This window comes from Heterocephalus glaber, unplaced genomic scaffold (assembly GCF_053883595.1).
Source record: "Heterocephalus glaber isolate CG9 unplaced genomic scaffold, H.glaber_assembly_v1.0 deba00001571, whole genome shotgun sequence".
NCBI classification, from domain to species: domain Eukaryota; kingdom Metazoa; phylum Chordata; class Mammalia; order Rodentia; family Bathyergidae; genus Heterocephalus; species Heterocephalus glaber.
Window position 1 is genome coordinate 406,535 of NW_028258356.1, and position 17,520 is coordinate 424,054.

The 17,520-nt window shown below is 39.2% G+C and overlaps 1 long non-coding RNA gene and 1 pseudogene across 2 annotated transcripts in view; both read right to left on the reverse strand.

The window, feature by feature from the left end:
• The window catches only part of LOC147823640 (uncharacterized), a 53,570-nt gene that overhangs the window by 8,614 nt on the left and 27,436 nt on the right, over positions 1–17,520 (reverse strand). The window lies entirely within an intron of this gene.
• LOC147823641 (rRNA-processing protein FCF1 homolog pseudogene) lies at positions 9,111–16,973 on the reverse strand (annotated as a pseudogene).

The following is a 17,520-nucleotide window of genomic DNA, read 5'->3' on the forward strand; positions in this document are numbered from 1 at the left end:
GTCCCAGCAATGAGAAAGTAAGACACTATACCTTTCAAACTTCCAAGTCCATCCTCTTGTCATCCCCATTGCTACTACAATGGGCTCCTGAAAACACCCCCACTTTTCCCTTGTTCCCTACATCCTGTTCTTAGAGTGCCAGTTCTCAGCAGCCCGAGTAGGCCTGTCATGTCACCCCTTGAAACCCCACCATGTTGCCCTCATCTCACTGGCTAGATCCTCACAGTAACCTCAGAGCCAAGTGGTATGTGATCTCTTTGCTCTCTCACTTCATCTCTACCCCAGCTGTGTTGACCTTCATGGTGTCCTGGAGCACTCCAGGCAAACGCCTGCCTTAGGGCTCTTGCTCAAGCCCTGCCTGGGAGCCCTTCCCCCAGCTGACCTATGGCCAGCTCTCCCTTCCTTCCAGCTCTTCCTCAAACCCTTGAGTTCTTTTTGTTGTTGCAGTGTTGGGGATTAAACCCAGGGCACCCCTGCATTCCAGGCAAGCACTCTACTGCTGAGCTGCTTGCCCAGGCCCCATCATTTTTGTTACCACAGCTACCTCACCCTCATTCCCAGAACTATAATCATCTTACCCTGCCCTACTTCCCTACTTTGTCTCTTTCATAGGACTAATAACTTTGTAGTGTACCTTATTTTTTTTTTCTTTTTGTGGTACTGGGGGCTGAACCAGGGGAATTTTGCATTGAGTTACATCCCTAGCCATTGATTGATTATGATTGAGACAGGGTCTCCCATGTAGTTCAGGCTGGCCTTGAATTCACTCTGTAGCCCAGGCTGGCCTCAAACTCACAGCGATCCTCCTGCCTTAGTTTCCTATGTGCTGAGATTACAGGTGAGTGCCACCACACTGGCTCCTTTACTTTTTATTTTGAGATAGGGCTTTGCTAAGTCACCAGATTCCCCAGGCTGGGCTTCAACTTGGCATCCTCTTGCCACTGCACCACGATGCCCAGCTCATATATTCTGTCTCCCCCTGGTAGAATGTCAACTTCACAAGGGCCGAAAAGGTTTTATTCATTGGTGTATCTAAAGCCAGGCACTTAAAATACTGGACAAATAAATGATTGGTTTTCCCTACAGCAGTTCTTACCAATCCCCTTGAATCTCCCTACCCTTACTATTATCTTAGAGGAAGGAAAGCAGTTGGAGAAATGGAGGAATAAAAAGTCTATCATTAAAACTGAAGGCTGACGGCCGGGGATTTAGCTCAGTAGTTTCGCCTCCTGGTGCTCAAGCGCAAGGACCCGAGTTCGATCCCCGGTACCAAAAAAAAAAAAAAACAACAAAACTGAAGGCTGAATTTTATCCACAAAAACTACAAGTACTTCTCATTCTCTGGCATCTCTTTTCCAGCCTCCCTGTCTTTCGTCCCTTTGAAATGGGCCTGACACATAGGTGGCAAGAAAAGAATCAGAACTCATCTGCTAATAAATTTCTAGACTTTGTTCTGGCAAAGCAGGAGGGTGCATGAGTGGCTTCAGCTCACCCCCCCCCTTTTTTATTCTTGCAATGTAACCCAGGACCTCATGGCATTGTCCACTTTATAATACATATTTCTGCAGGGAATTCTTGGCTTTTCCCCCTCACAGCAGGAGTCTAAGCAAGGGTATTACCCAGATTCTCCCTTTCAACTGTTGAACTGAAAGTTACAAAGGAAGGAAAAAGAAGCAAAGTTCAGCAGGTAGAAAACAATAAAATGGCATAATTACAAACCAGTAATAGTAATTACTTATATTAAGTTAACCTAATTAATGCCAAAGACTTAATAGACAAAAATCTATCTCTATATATACACATTACATATATACATACTATGTATATACACATTACAATATATATAACCCATATCTATATCTATCTATCTATCTATATATATATATATATCCCTTTTATCACCACTTTAGATTTCCTTTTTTCTTTTCAGGAGTATCTTATGTATATATGTAATGTATACATATAAGATATATAATTACATACATTATACACATTATACATACATATATATATATATATATATATATATATATATATATGAATGATACTCCTGAAAAGAAAAAAGGAAATCTGAGATGGTGACAAAAGGGTTAAAAGTCTCAGCACCCACTTCTGCCCAGCACATACTGACAGTGAGAATAAGGACTAAAACAAGCACAAGAGAAAAGTAAATACAAAAATCATCCTCCCCTCCCCTGAGATAATGTTATATCTTTCCCCAAAACGTTGAGACTCATATGCCCTTACTTAAATCCAAAGAGACTTTTTTGAAGCCTCAGCCAGAGGCCTTGATAATTTGCAACTTTGATGTACAAATTTAGTTAGAATACAGATGTTCCTGAAAGATTACCAAAGGACAGGCAGGATGCCCTGGAAAATGCATTTCTCAGATGTCTACATTTGGCAACTCAGACCCTTTCCCAGGACTTCATTCCCTTATAAAAAAAACCCCAGTCTCTCACCCTGATGGCAGGATTCCTCTCTTGGAAACTTGCCCGCTGTCCTTGACAGTATGCTCAGTAATCTAAACAAACTCTTGCCTTTCCCATACTCCTTGTCTACTGGGAAATCCCTTTATCACCCATGTCACTGGCCTCTGTATGCTATCTGGTACAGCAATACTGGTAACAGACAAATTCAAATTTAAGGCAAAAGAGGCCTGGGGATATGGCTCACTGGTAAAGTGCTGTCCTAGCATGCATAAGGCTGGGGTTCAGTCCCCAGCACCATCATATATATATTTTTTCCTCCCATACTTCAGATCAAATCTAGCATCTCAAGCATACTAGCCAAGCACTCTACCAAATTGAGATTTTTCAAATCTCTGTCAGACATTGATAGAGCAAGGAGCCTAAAAGTTAATAAACTCATCTAATAGGTTGTCTGGCACTCTTCATGCAACAAGCACAGAACTTACATTCTTTTCAAGTACCCGAGGAACACCAGCACAGTGAAGATAAGCAGAGTTCACATTATAAATAGTAGGAGAGTTTTTAAGTGGTGAGTTTTAAAATTTTTTGTACATTTAATAAAAATATTAATAAATTAATACTTATTTACCCCATCTTTTGTTGTTTTACAATACTTACTGCTGAGGATGTACTAGAATATTGAGAGATTAGATTTCTGAATACAGATATCTGGAAAATATCACGTGAATGTGGAATGAATGAACAGATCAGATTAACAAGTAAATATGGGTTGCTGTGAAGCATAGAGGAAGGAGGGGACAAAGGGACATTTTGGGCAATTTCTCCAGTCCTGATTTTTTTTTTTTTTTTTTTTTTTGGTACCGGGGATTGAACTCACATCCTTGCGCTTGCGCAGCAGGCAGCAAAACAACTGAGCTAAATCCTTGGCCTCCAGCCCTGATTTTTAATTTTGAATCTAAGAGAGTGAGGAACAACTGATTATTCTAGATCAGTTTAAATTTGTCCAAATTTTTGTTTTAAAATCTTAAAACATGATTTCTAACATTTATTACTTTTTACTAAAGATAATGCTACTCTGAGAGCCTTACTTCTTTTCTAACTTGGAGAATTTTCTCCATCACACCTAAGGTTGAAGGAATGTAGTTTGCTGCCCTCCAGCCCTTGAAAAGGAAGCCTGTCTTCTCTCACATCTACCTTTAAGACAGAGCGTTGATTCAGAGGGGACAGACGCTGGAGTCTGGGCCAGCACAGCATGCATGCAGCCACAGAGAAGAGGAAGTAGAAAAGCCCTGTTTAAACTGTGCTTGTAGTCAGTGTCTTTAGGAAAGAAAATTTTTAGTTTTAATTTATTAAAAGCATTATTTTTTAAAGTGTAAGATTTATGATTGTAACATAAACTTAAATCACATTGTGGATGAACACAAAAGTATTTGTGACATAGGGATGAAAATTAATCATCATGCTCATAAATTGGACAAAGCATTTGTAATTAGGGATATCTAATTACAAGTGATGGTGTCATTTGCCAATTAATTCCTGTGGTTTTTATGCTAAGTACTCCAGGTGAGCAAGGATTCTGTATAAAAGGAGAAAAGTGAGGGTTTTTATTAATGTTAGTAGAATCTCATTTTGCTGAATAAAACCATTACATTTGTAACAGGATTATTTCTACATTTTGACTCATAGCCTGTAACCATTTTGCTTAGCTAATAATAAAAGTGCTTTGCGAGATGTATCATTAACATGTTTCCTTTTGGCTTGTTTTTCTGCTGCTACCCTCTGTCTTTGAATACATTATTTTACAAGCTATGATTCTAGCCTGTACTGTTTAGGTAGTTTCTTACTAACCCAACTGGAACAAAAAAAAATGTCTGTCTCTAGTAGGCAAAAGTGTCAGGCACATGTTAGACTTTGTTTTTAGTTCTCAAAACCATATCTTTTATTTTGTACTCTTATCTGTAGTTAGTTGGTCTGTGAAGTAAAAATGGTCTCATAAAAGACAGTGTACTCCAGTTGACATTACATTCACAAGAGAGCTTTCCCTGCAGATTCCCAGCATGCATACCTCAGAGTAGGGCGGAAGTGTGTATGCATACTTCCCATTTACCATTCAGAATGCTAAAAGCATGTGTACTGGAGGGTCCAGATTAGCAGAAATAATTTTGACTCCTTCCTGAAGGACATTCTAAATGAATGCTAACTAAAACTCATGCTTCTTTTGAAACAGTTCAGTGGGTAGTGCTAGTACATTGAGAACCATGGCCTTGATTCACACCAAAGTAAAATAGTTTCACTTATTACTGCTTTTGCAAAAGGCAACACAGTGAAGAAAAGCAACATTTTAGTGATATTATGGAAAGAATTTTGACTTTAGTAGACCCTATCAGGGTGAGGGGAGGGCTCGTGGGTCACACTTCAAGAAGTCTATGCTTTCAGGACATCATAGAAGATAAGACAAGGTCCCTATTCCTGTGGAGCTTAAGAGAAGACAAACAGTGAACAAGTAAAGATATAAATGAGATAACTTCAGATGTGATCTACTCCATGAAGAAAGTCACCATGGAATGTCATAGAAACCGGGTGGGGGGCGCTCTGAGGAGACTACATCTGAACCCAGAGCTCAAGGATGAAAGGGGAGCACCGGAAAAATGATGCAGCAATGAAAAAAGACTCGAGACAGGAATGAGTTTGGTGTTTGGGAGAGACAAGGAGGAGGGCACACAGGCTGGATAACAGCAATATTTTTTATGGTCCTTAACTCCTTAAGGGGCATTCCGCATTATTACCATTTAAAATGATAACTGTGTAAGCACCGATTGTTTAATTCTTGCGACAAGCTTGGCATTCTCTCCATTTCATAGTCAATGACACCAGTGCCAGAGCTGTAATACCAAGGTAGTTTGGCCACAGAACCTACATTCATGATCTGTAAAACCTCTTTGGAGAAAAATCACTCAAGAGATAAGAACTTGTTAGTGCCTATGAAAGGGAAGGAGGGTGGGAGGGACCTTATTTATGCCTCTCTGCTGTGGCTCTGGAGAACTGTAAGCTATCAAAACCACTCTTAAACCTGCCTGATTGGAATCTACCACGTAAGAGAAGGAACAATCACCATAAGCTCAGTGGAAAGGAATTTCTTGGAGAAATTCCCCTGAAAAGTTTCTCGACTTGCTCTATCATGGATGCATTGATTATTTTTGAGGTTTTATTTAATTCTAAATGAATTATAAACAAAGTAATGAGCTGTAGAATTGAACTGTGACCAGTTTTTCTGTATAGGTTGCTCATTGATTGTTTTTCTAATTTCTGTGATGGTCCAAAATGTAGTTACAAAGTTACAAAACTATTGCCAGCTCTATATGGAGAGAATGAAGGTAGGTTGAGTTCTTAAGCAGCAAGTCTCACCTGAGACCCCAGGTCTATGGGCATCTGTCAGCTTTGGTAGAAAAGAGCAACCTTCTCCCAAACAAGGGAATTAAGGCCATCAAAACACAAACTTGATGTTTATGCTTATCCAACCGGCCCTCCCCTGCCTCTCTCCCCTTCCCTTCTTTTCTTCTGTGCTGGAGATCAAACTTAACACTTCATTTACGAGCTAGGCAAGTGCTCTACCACTGAGCCACATCCCTAGCCCTAGCACCTTTAATCTCATCTTTGTGAAATCTTCTCTGCTTTGCTTCTTTTCAGCCCAATCCCACCCAAACTACCTGTACCCGATGAAGGATGGAACCTAGTTCAGATGGTGGATATCACAGAGGTCAGATTTAGTCCTTAAATTGTAGCATCTCTGACATCTGGATATTAACAGAATGGTAAAATAGGCTGCTTTCTAAGGGACAGACCCATGCAGGACTTAGCCACCTGCATCTTAGCCTGAAGGATGGACTGGAGGATCTCCACACCAGGGAGCCTTGTGCGGAGCTTCTGGAAGGTGTATGGTTAAATCAAGCCATGGACACGTGCCCTTCCCCTCCTGACAGGAAAGATACGGGATCTGCTGGGCCAGTACTCTCTCTCTCTGACTTTTCTAGTACTTTCTAGACTATCACCTGCACAGGGGCAGGATCTGGTCCATTTCTGTTCATCTTTGCATACCCTGCTGTGGTACAGTATCTGGCACACAATATATATTCAGTAATAATTTGTTGAATGATTGAATTATTGAAGAAGTGGTTTAACTGGACACAGAAGTACAGTGAAGAATCTGTTCCCTCATTCTGGTCTTTTATTCACTATTTCATAAATACTGACCACTAATTATGTACGACACTCAGTCAAATGCTAGTAACACAAAAAACATGGGGGAAACAATCTAACCAAGGGGAATTTAACAATGAACTCAATAAAAAAAAATAGAGCTTTATTCAGTCAGCATTGTGATTAAGTGGTCCCTGCCCACTGCACACTGTACAATACCCAGAAAAGTGGAAAGAAAAGGAAGGCAGTTTCTTACATTAGATGTCTCAATTTACTGGACAAAGAGCAAGACCAATACTAAAATGCTATGCAGTGACACATATATGAACAAGAAAATGTCCACACATCACCATCTCTGCCATAGTGCTGCAGCCCTCTGAGTAGTCAGGGGATCACTAGTCATGTGTCTCCATCAGACTGTTCACCGGCTTTGCCAGTCTCTTTTAAGTCTCTTTTTTTTCCTTCTAGTGCCTCGTCCAGGTTTGCAATTACATGTTTATTTGTTTCTTGTAGTTCTTCATTCTACTGCAAGCTCAAAGCAGGCAAGTTCTGTGTATGCTCTGATCAGGTTATATTTCAAATGCCTTGCACTCTGCCGAAAAAATACTTGTTAAATGTATGAATTAACAGTTACAGCCAAATTCCTACTTAAAATATTTCAATACCTGGCCAAAAGGGTTGTAGTGGTAATTCAAGAAACTGATTGAAGTCACATATGGTGGTGCACAACTGTAATTCTGACTACTTGGGAGGCTGAAGCAGGAGGATCTCAAGTTCCAAGGCAAGTCTGGGCAACTCAGTGAGAACTTGTTTGTTTAAATAGATAAGTAAAGTGCTTGCCTAGTATACATGAGCTCTGGGTCCAATCTGAAGTACTGTGCATCAAAAAAAAAAGTCTTTGACAGTGTACTCTTGACATGATTGGTCACACAGAATTTATCATTCTACGGTGAACTAAATGACTTCTTTCATTTTTACTGGTAAAGTTCTAGTCCAGACTAGTTTCTTTTTTTAGGCTTATTTATTTTTAACTATCATAAGGACCCAAGGTTACTTTAAAAAATACAATTACTTTTTATAATTAATTTTTGTTAATATTTTCATATCGTGTATCTGAGTTTATATTTTTAAATAACTTAAAAGTGATGAGGACACTCTTAAGTAAGGTGACGAGAGGTAAGAAACAGGCAGCTCTATGGAAAATTTTAAAAGCAACCATAGCCTCCAAACTTGAAAATGAAAGATTGTGACATTTTCTAGTCATTAGGTGGAACCACTGCTTTCTAAACCTAACCTATTTGTTGAGAAACTTCCTGTCATTTTACAACCAAAGCCTCTTGTAAATATTGATGAAAAGAAAATTCTTTAGCCCAATTAAATTTAATAGCATTGACCTGAGCAAAGCCAAACGAGACAAATACAACTAGTGAATGCATTGCTTCCAGATCTGGAGCAGATTTCAGGAACTTCTGCCAAGCACATGAGCAGATGGCATTTATAGAAAAACTGAAGTGACACGCGGAACACAACTTGACTGGCCACAGATTAGTCAATCAGTGAGTCAAGTACTTACCACTTAACTAGTTAATTGGTTACTGGGTTTCCTGCAACCAATCAAAGCTCAGTTGCTGGGGTTAAGTTCTGCATGATTTGGTTTCTTGGGCTCTGCAGGTGCCAGGCCAAATCCATGCCCTCCCACAACTGTTATTTAATATTACAGTTTAGCTCAGCGAATTCCCTTAAATAGGAAAGACCCAGAGGAAAAACAATATATGTAGTCAATTCCTCCACATTTCTACATTCAGATATGCTGCACATCAGAATTTGAGTTCATGTTCATATTTTCCTGAGAGGGTAGAAGCACCCTGCAGTGTTTATCACCCCAGTGACCAGTGAGAAATGTAGGGTGGGAACTTCGTAAAAGGAAGGAATGACTAACATCTGAAGGTCAGAACGGTACAACCCTGGTGACTTAGCAGGTTGCAACACATGGGTTTTTCCTTTAAAACAAAAAAACATTCTGTGCTGATTTCTCAGTTTGTCCCCAGTAATTACTCCTCAGCCTGACTGCGCTTGCTCTTCATTCCCTCCTCTAATGAAAATGAAGCTGCCCTGCTAAATATTTGAAGAAACATGGGACAGAACAACTACACAGACGGTGGACAGGCACTAACAGAGACTGCAGGGCTAGAGCCTGGACGTGCTTGCTTTCCAGTTATCCTTTCTTACTTTTTGGTCTTATCATCCTCATTTCCTATTATATTTTATTTTAATTTTAGTATGAACCCAGGGCCTTCCCATGTCTTCCCCATCTATAGCTCTCCTCTCTTTTTTTTTTTGTGTGTGTGTTCCTTTTAACTTTTTATTGACATATAACCTATATATGTGATACTACATGCATAAATATACAGCATAGTAAATTTTCACAAACCACACTTCAGAAAACAGACCCCAGATCAAGAAACAGAATATTACCCAACCTAGAAATCCAAATTTGTTGTATTTTTATTATTTTCAATTTAAAATTTCCTTTTGAAAAATATAAAAAAATGTAATTCACTATAGTAATAGACTAAAGGCAAGAATTAATATGATCATTGTATTAAATGCAGAAACTAATTTGAAATGTTTCAAATTAAATTTTAATGTTAAAATTTCTTGATTTTTTAACCCAGGTGTGGTGGGCCACACCTGTAATCCCAGCACTTGGGAGGTGGATTGCCCTGAGTTTGAGGCCAGCCTGAACTACAAAGTGAGACCCTGCCTCAAAAAAACAAAACAAAACAAAAACAAAACAAACCCCCAACAACCAAAAAACAAAATTATGATTTTTAAAAAGCTTAGTGTTATGGTTTGTATCTTAAATGCCCTCCAGAGAACCTAAGTTAAAGGCTTGGGTAACAGCTGTAGTGTTATACGGAAGTGGAAGAATCTTTAGGAGGTGGGGCCTAGAGGAAGGAAGTTAGGTCACTGGGGATGTGGACTTGAAGAGGATATTGGGGCCTATCCCCTTCCTCCTTCTCTTCACTTCTTGGCTGGCCTGAGGTGAAATGGCATTCTTAGCCACGTGCCCCAACATGACATACTGTGCTCCCACGACCCAAAGCAACAGGGCCAGGAGGCATGGACTGAAAACCCTGAAACTATAAGCCAAAAATAAACCTTTCTTCCTTTTAAGTTACATATATATTTGGCACACAGAAAAATAAAAGGGAACTTAAACCTAGACATAGTGGTGCACTCATGTAAGGCTGGCACTCTGGGAGGCTGAAGCAACCCAGCCTGTGTAACTTAGTGAGACCCTGTCTCAAAAAATTTTAAAAAGGGTTGAAGATGTAGCTCAGTACAAAAGGCATGGGTTTAATCCTTAGTACCACAAAGAGAAAAAAAAGGAACTTCTTTGATCTGATAAAGAGTATCTATTGAAAACTATAGTAACTCAGTGGTAGAACACTAGCTTAGCAAATGTGATGCCTTGAGTTCAACTCCCAGGACCTCAAACAAACAAACAAACAAAACAGAACAAAGCAAAAAACTATAGCAGACCTCACCCTTAATGGGGAAAAATTTAGTTTTCCCACTATGACAGAGAATAGACATTCATAATCATCACAATTGGGGGTACAGGAGAAGAGAGAGGTGCATCATCAGCCTGGGTATATTCTTTGTACCTTAAAATATACCTTATATAAGCAGTATTTCATATTATCTACTTATATTGCACAACACTTCATACATTCAACAGTATATAAACATAAGATATGCATTTGAGTGAATGAACTACTACATACTTTTACATGAGAAAATTGGAGAATGGAGATGCATAAAAGTGGGCTGAGAAAATTTTGAAAAAATACTAGTAAGACATTTTTCCCACACTTAAACATGGCTCCAGCATATGGAATGAGTATCGTTGTTTATTACAGAACATCCATTTCCTTCCTTCTTAATAAAATCCCCATTTTTCTCAAATCTCCGCATCTCCCTTATGTACTATATGCTACTTTGGAAAAGTGAAGTATGTTCTGAAGTATGTCCCAGTTAGCCAGTCACAGTGGCATTGTCCCTCTTGTAATTTGTTGCCTCAGAGGTTCTGGATTAACAGCATATGACATTTTTTCTTCTTTCTTCCATACTGAACAGAGGGTTTTTATTTTTCTTTCTCTCCAGTAGGTGTGAACAAGGGGCATGTTGCTCCAGTTGGTGTTTACAGCCAACTGGGGACTAAGAATGAAGCCAGACTGATGACAAAGCCAACAGAGAATTGAGGGACATGGAGGTGTAACTTTAAGTGCACTGTGCACCAAGCTGCATTACCTTTGAAATTTCTGCTATTCAAGGTGCATTTCCTTATTGTCAGGACTGAATTAGGATTTCCGTAGCTTCCCCTAATAATAGCCTAACTGAAACCTGGATACCCGTCTTATCTCTCACTGATTGTTCTTGCCTGAATCAGTTAATACAGTGGCAATTGTAAAACAACCCTCCCCCCCTTGAGGCAGGGTTTCACCACGGAGTCCAGGCTGGTCTTGAACTCACTATATACCCCAGGCTTGCCTTGAAGTTGCAATCTTCCTGCCTCAGCCATCCAAGTAGCTGGGACTACAGGCACATACCACTATGCCTGGCTTAAACAATGATTTTATATTACTATCATTTCTTTACATTTATTGTCATCTTTCTGTATAAAATTTTTTTTGTGTATGATTTTTTTTTGTGTGTGTGTATATATATATTTTTTGAGACAGGGTCTCATTATGTAGCCCAGGTTAACCTCAAACTTTCAGTAGTCCTCCTGTCTCAGCCTCCCAAGTGCTGAGATTACAGGCATATCCCACCATGCCCAGCAAAAAAATTCTTCTATCTCCATTTTGTTTACTTTTAGTATCTTGCAGGTTCTAGATTCTTGTGCGCGTGTGTGTTTTGAGACAGGGTCTTGCTATGTCGTTCAGGCCAGCCTTGAACACATGGTGAGCCTCTTGCCTCAGCCTTGAGTGCTGGGATTGCAGGTGTGTGCCACCATGCCCACCTTGTGTCATTCTGTCTTAAGTCTTCTAAATACCACATAATCATAAGATTTAAATAATACCCAATCTGAGCATTATTGTTTTGCTTTTTATTGTTGAGCATGTTAACTTTAATTTTTATTAGTACACACCTGCAGTACTTAATGATTGCATTCATTGTAGGGCGTTTGTACACGTACATAACACATCTTCATTCTTCCTGCGTTCTTGTCCCCTCCCTCCATCTCTTGATCTCCTTTCCATGTGCAAAAGATCTATCTCCCTGTTTCCTATTATCTTTTATTTGTGAGCATTAATTTTTTTTTTTTGGTACCGAGGATCAAACTTGGGACCTTGCACTTGCAAGGCAGATGGCAGAACCACTGAGCTAAATCCCTGGCCCTTGAGGATTAATTTTAATAAGCAGATTTAACCTAGTCACATTCATCATGACTTCTGTATGTTTGGACTTCCTCTTACCATCTTACATTATTTTCTATTTCCCAATATTTATTCTTCCCTCCTAATCTTCTGCATTTTTTTCTTTTAGTTAAAAACAAATCACACAATGAAATATAAAGATCTCTACGGGTGCAGTTTAAAACATTTTGAAAAATTTTGCTTTTAAAAAATTGAGGTTCCCATTTCCATTTCTTCTCTGTTGGTTTAGGAGACATCCATGCTGTATTATTTAGGATTAGGCTTGGTGATATATATGAACACAAAACCCAGGTAGCCTTTTCCAATGTGTTGGCAAATATCTCTCAATTTTGTTTTTTTTGGTACCGGAGATCGAACTCGGGACCTTGCGCTTGCGAGGCAGGTGGCAGAACCACTGAACTAAATCCCCAGCCCATGATCTCTCAATTTTAAAGCTTGTATTATTCGACAGTTCTCCCACAGAGCAAACCTGTAAGATAGTCCTATGTACAATTATGTATTTTTGAGGTTTTTGAAACATAAAACAGAAATCACACTGTACCTGTTTACAATTTGCTTCTTCCTCTTAATGGTCAGTTATTTCTTTTTTTTTTGTTCAGAACCTGCTTCTGAGGCAGGCACTGTGTCACTGAGCTAACTCCCCAGCCCAGTTATTTCTATTTAATGTAGTTCAATCTCATTGATTGATTGCTTGATTGCAAAACTGGGGATTGAATTTAAGGCTTCATGCATGCCAGACAACTGCTTTACCCTAGCCCTTAAAAAATTTTTTTTGAACTTGTGATACTCCTGCCTCAGCCTCCTGAATACCTAGAATTACAGGTGTGCACAATTACACCTGGCTTCTACCTCATTTATTATAAGTGTTATTATTTGTGGTGAAATACACATAGAATTTCCATCTTAACCATTTTAAAGCATACAGTTCAGCAACTTAAAGCACATATTACTGTGCAATCAGTTCTCCAGAATTCTTAACATCTTGTAAAACTGAAATCCATGTCCTTATACACTTCCAAGTGTCCTTCCTTCCAGCCCCTGGCTACCATATTTCTACTTTGTTAACAATGTACATTTGATTACTCTAGATGCCTCTGTTTTTTTGTTTTTTTTTTAAGACTGGGTCTCACTATGTAGTTCATGTTAGCCTTGGACTCACTATGTAGCCCAGGCTGGCCTCAAACTCATGGTGATCCTCCTGCCTGATTACAGGCAAGTGCCACTATGCCTGGACTCTAGATGTCTCTTGTAAGTAAAACCATACATTAATATCTGTGAGTTTGAGGCTAGACTGGGCTACACAGTGAGTTTAAGACCAGCCTACACTGTATAGTCAGACCCTGTCTCAAACAAACAAAGTTTCATTAATTTTTTTTCTGGTACCAGATTGAACTCAGGCCTTTGGGCTTGCAAGGCAGACACAGTGCCACTGAGCTAAATCCCTAGCCCACATTAATTTTTAATTGATTACATGTTGAAAATAAATTGGATTAAGATATATTGATTTCACCTGTTTCTCTTTACTTTTTAAACTGTTGTTACTAGAAAGAAAATTTTGTTTTGTTTTGTTTTTAAGAAAAGGTCTTGCTACATAGTTCAGGCTAGCCTTGAACTCACGATGTAGCCCAGGCTGGCCTTAAACTCATGGTGATCCTCCTGCCTCAGCTTGAAAATTTTAAATTAAATGTGGTTCTCTGAGATAGTGCTGTGCTAAGACCCTTGTATGAACTAGAAAAACTGAGAAGAATAAAGAAAGCATAGTCTCTGGCATCAAAGAGCTCACAACCTAGTTGGAGAAGATAAGAACTTAGGAGAATAGTTGCAATATAATGGCATTAAGCCCATTGATAAAGATATATATTGAGGTATACAGACTGAGGAGGGCCATTGTGGACTCAGATAGAAAGGAGAGGTGAAGACAGTTATTAGGTTAGTCTACTCACAAATATATCTTTAAGTTCTTGCTTTTGCTAGGTATGGTGGCATATGGGTCTCACCTCTTGGGAGGCTGAGGCAAGGGGAGTCCTGAACTCAAGGCCAGCCTGGGCTACCTAGCAAGTTCTAGGCTGGCATGCCCTATGTAGTGAGATCTTGTCTCAAAAAACCAAAAAATTAAAATGAAAAAAATTTTAAAATCCTGCCTTTGATTCTTTTGGATACCCAGAAGTATAATTGCTAAAGCATATAATAATCTCATTTTTGAGGAACTGGCATACTGTTTTGTAGAGTGTAGTAGTTGTACCATTTTACACTCCTAACAGTGCACAAGGGTTCAAAGTTGTACAAATCCTTGTCATCTTTTTTACTGCAGCCATCCTAAGGGATGTGAGATGGTATCTCACTGTGATCTTTCTGGCCCCGCTCAGTCCCTCCCCTCCTCTTTCTTGAGACAGAGGCTTACTACATAGCCCAGGCTGACCTCAAACTCTTGATCATCCTGCCTCAGCTTCCTTTAGCCTCCAGAAGAGGGTTGGTCATTTTGGTTTTTATTTTCCTAATAATTAACATTTATTCATCTGCCTTCTGGCCATTTGAATATTTTCTTTGAAGAAATGTCTGTATAAGTCCTTTGCAACCCTTTCTAAATGTACTTCATTCTTTTTAAGTGCTTACAACATGCCATAGTTAAGTCACTTTTGATGGACATTTAGGTTGTTTTTAATTTTTCTCTATTATAGATAGCTGTGCAATAAACATTTTCATATGATACTTCTTGTAACATGTGACTATTTCTTTACACATATATATCACATTGTCTATACAAAGATATTTTAAAGTAAATCACCTATATGATACTTATTAAGCAACCAAAAAATAGAAATGGGGTTAGGATATCAGTAATTTTTAACTTAATGGGTCCTGTCAAACAGCAGTCTAAAATGGTTATGCCTGCTTGCACTTGTTATCAACATGAGTACCTTCAGAGAATGGAAGGAAAAAAATGGAAGCAAAGCTTGTGTAAATGGGGAAAGGAAGAAGGATTGAAAGGAAAGGGAGAGGAATGAGAAAAGAATTAAGATATATTATGTACAGGAACAAATTTCCTACGATGAATGTGATCAATATGTATGATAAATAGGTATTAATGAAAAAATAAAGTTAAAACAAAAACAAAAACATGAGTTAACCATTTCCCCATACCTCTGAATGCTGGAAAAATCTTCTGATTAGTTGCTTCTCATTTAAAGGAGCAAAGTGACTTGCACAGAAATCTATAATTTTAATACATTCAAACTTATCAACCTTTTTTTTTTGGTACTGGGGATTGAACTTGGGTCCTTGCGCTTGCGCAGCAGGCGGTGAAACCACTGAGCTAAATCCCCGGCCTTCAACCTTTTTATAGTATTTAGATTCTGCCTGTTATTTTAGAATTTTCAGGATCAAATCCAAATCCTTTGCCATATAAGGCCCTCTCTCAGATGAGGGTATATGCCGTATCTCCCCATGAATTTTCCTATGTTTTACTCATAAAAATGTCCTGGCAGTCATCTGAACAGGTCAAATACAGTCACACCATGTGACCATATGTCTCCAGGCAAACAAAAACCCTAGAATACTCACGCCCCCCTTTTCTGCAGTAAGAGACCATCCATGTTTCTAGCTGGGTCCTTGGACTGGAGACTCTTTCCCAACCTCTCTTGCAGCAAGACCTTGTAGCCAATGGGATAAGAGTGAAAATGATTCACACTTCCTTCTAGGTTTTTCCTATAAAGGGGAAGCCACATTCTGTTTTCATTTTGTTTTTTTGAAACAGGGTCTCACTATGTAATCCCAGCTGTCCTTGAACTCACTCTGTAGCCCAGTCTGCCCTACATCTTGTGGTGATCCTCCCAAATGCTAGCATTACAGGGGCGCACCACCACACCCGACTTATTTTATGTTATTTATTCATTTATATGTTTTTCTCTTCTATATATAAGTGTCTTGAGGACAGGAACATACCTTAATAAGTACTTAGCATAAACTTAATAAATATTTGTTGAGTAAATCAAATCATGTGAACAACCATTGGAGCACCTGATTTATAAAAAGATGTAACAAATTTTAAAGTAGACAAATTACCAGTTTCAAAAAGTGAATTATTTAACCATACTTGGCTGATAATAGAGGAAATAGGTGAATAATAATTTGCGCTATAGCACATTCAATGAACTGAAAACAGGAAGTTGGTCCGAGGAAGGCAAAGGAACTTTTGTCTTGTAAGAATTAGAACTGAGGGGCTCCATAATCATCTGGCATCCGCTCGATGTTGTATCTGTGGTTAGAAATGTACATGATAGGAACTCCAGGGATCTTCCGGATTCTCCTTTTAAGGTCCCGGTCAACTGTGGCCACAATGTAACACTTGTGCTAAATTACTCTCTGGACTAAGCAGTCATCTGCATAGGTCCCTTTATGTGTGCAAAGTAATCGTTCAAATCGTGGATCCTTGGCAATCCTTAGAGCCACTTGATACTTCTGTCCTAATTTCTCAATTTCAGCCATTACACAATCAGTTATACAAGGGATACACTTGGCATACAGACAGTCCATCATCGATTGTACTAAGTCCAATTTGGCCTTAATGGAAAAGTTGATAAAGTTAGTATCAACCAGGATATGATATGGTAGGCCCAGCTGTGTATTATATTGGAAGAATAAGCAGGAAGGATGTTGGGGCATTTCTCTTTCCTTTAGAGCACTGGGATCTTTCTTTTCTTTCTTTTTAGGTTTTAATCTATCCTTCTCTTTGAGTCTCTCATCTCTGAGACTAAGCATCCGCTTCATGGTTGCATACTTCCTTGCTTTCTTTTCTTTCCCCATGTTCATGCCAAACTCCAGTTTCTTCCGGAATCCTCTTTTTTGTTTTTTTGAAACAGGATCTCACTATGGAGTTCAAGGTGGCCTTGAACTCAGTATGTAGCCCAAGTTGGCCTCAAACTCACAGCAATCCTCCTGCCTCAGCCTCCCAAGTAACTGTGATATAGGAGGGTGGGTATTGGCAAAACTGGCTAGAGGAGTGGGTGGGACCTGTCAATTGCAAGATCCCAGGGCAGTGCCAGATGGTTCTCAGGACCCACTGTGTAGAACTTCTTGTGGGCACCCAGGAGATGTGGATGGCATAAAGGAGATCGGACACCACGAGGAGCCCGGTGTCATGACTCCTCCCGATAACCCACTCTGCGACCTTTGCTTTTATCCTTTTTTTTGTTTGGCCCAAGTTCACCCTACAGAACTAATTCTTCCCTTACCCCTTCACCCCTCATTTTTCAAGTCAACTTTTGGCACTGTTTTTAGCTTGTCTCATCCAATTCTTTGTTCAAGGCAAGAAGGACCTGGAATACTTTTGATGGGTGGGCCATTTCTAGAGGAACTACCTGACAACAGCTGGAATTCTAAGTATGTGCCACTGTGCACAGCTTGGATTCCCTTTTCTATAAAGGTGACATATCAACTGATTAAAA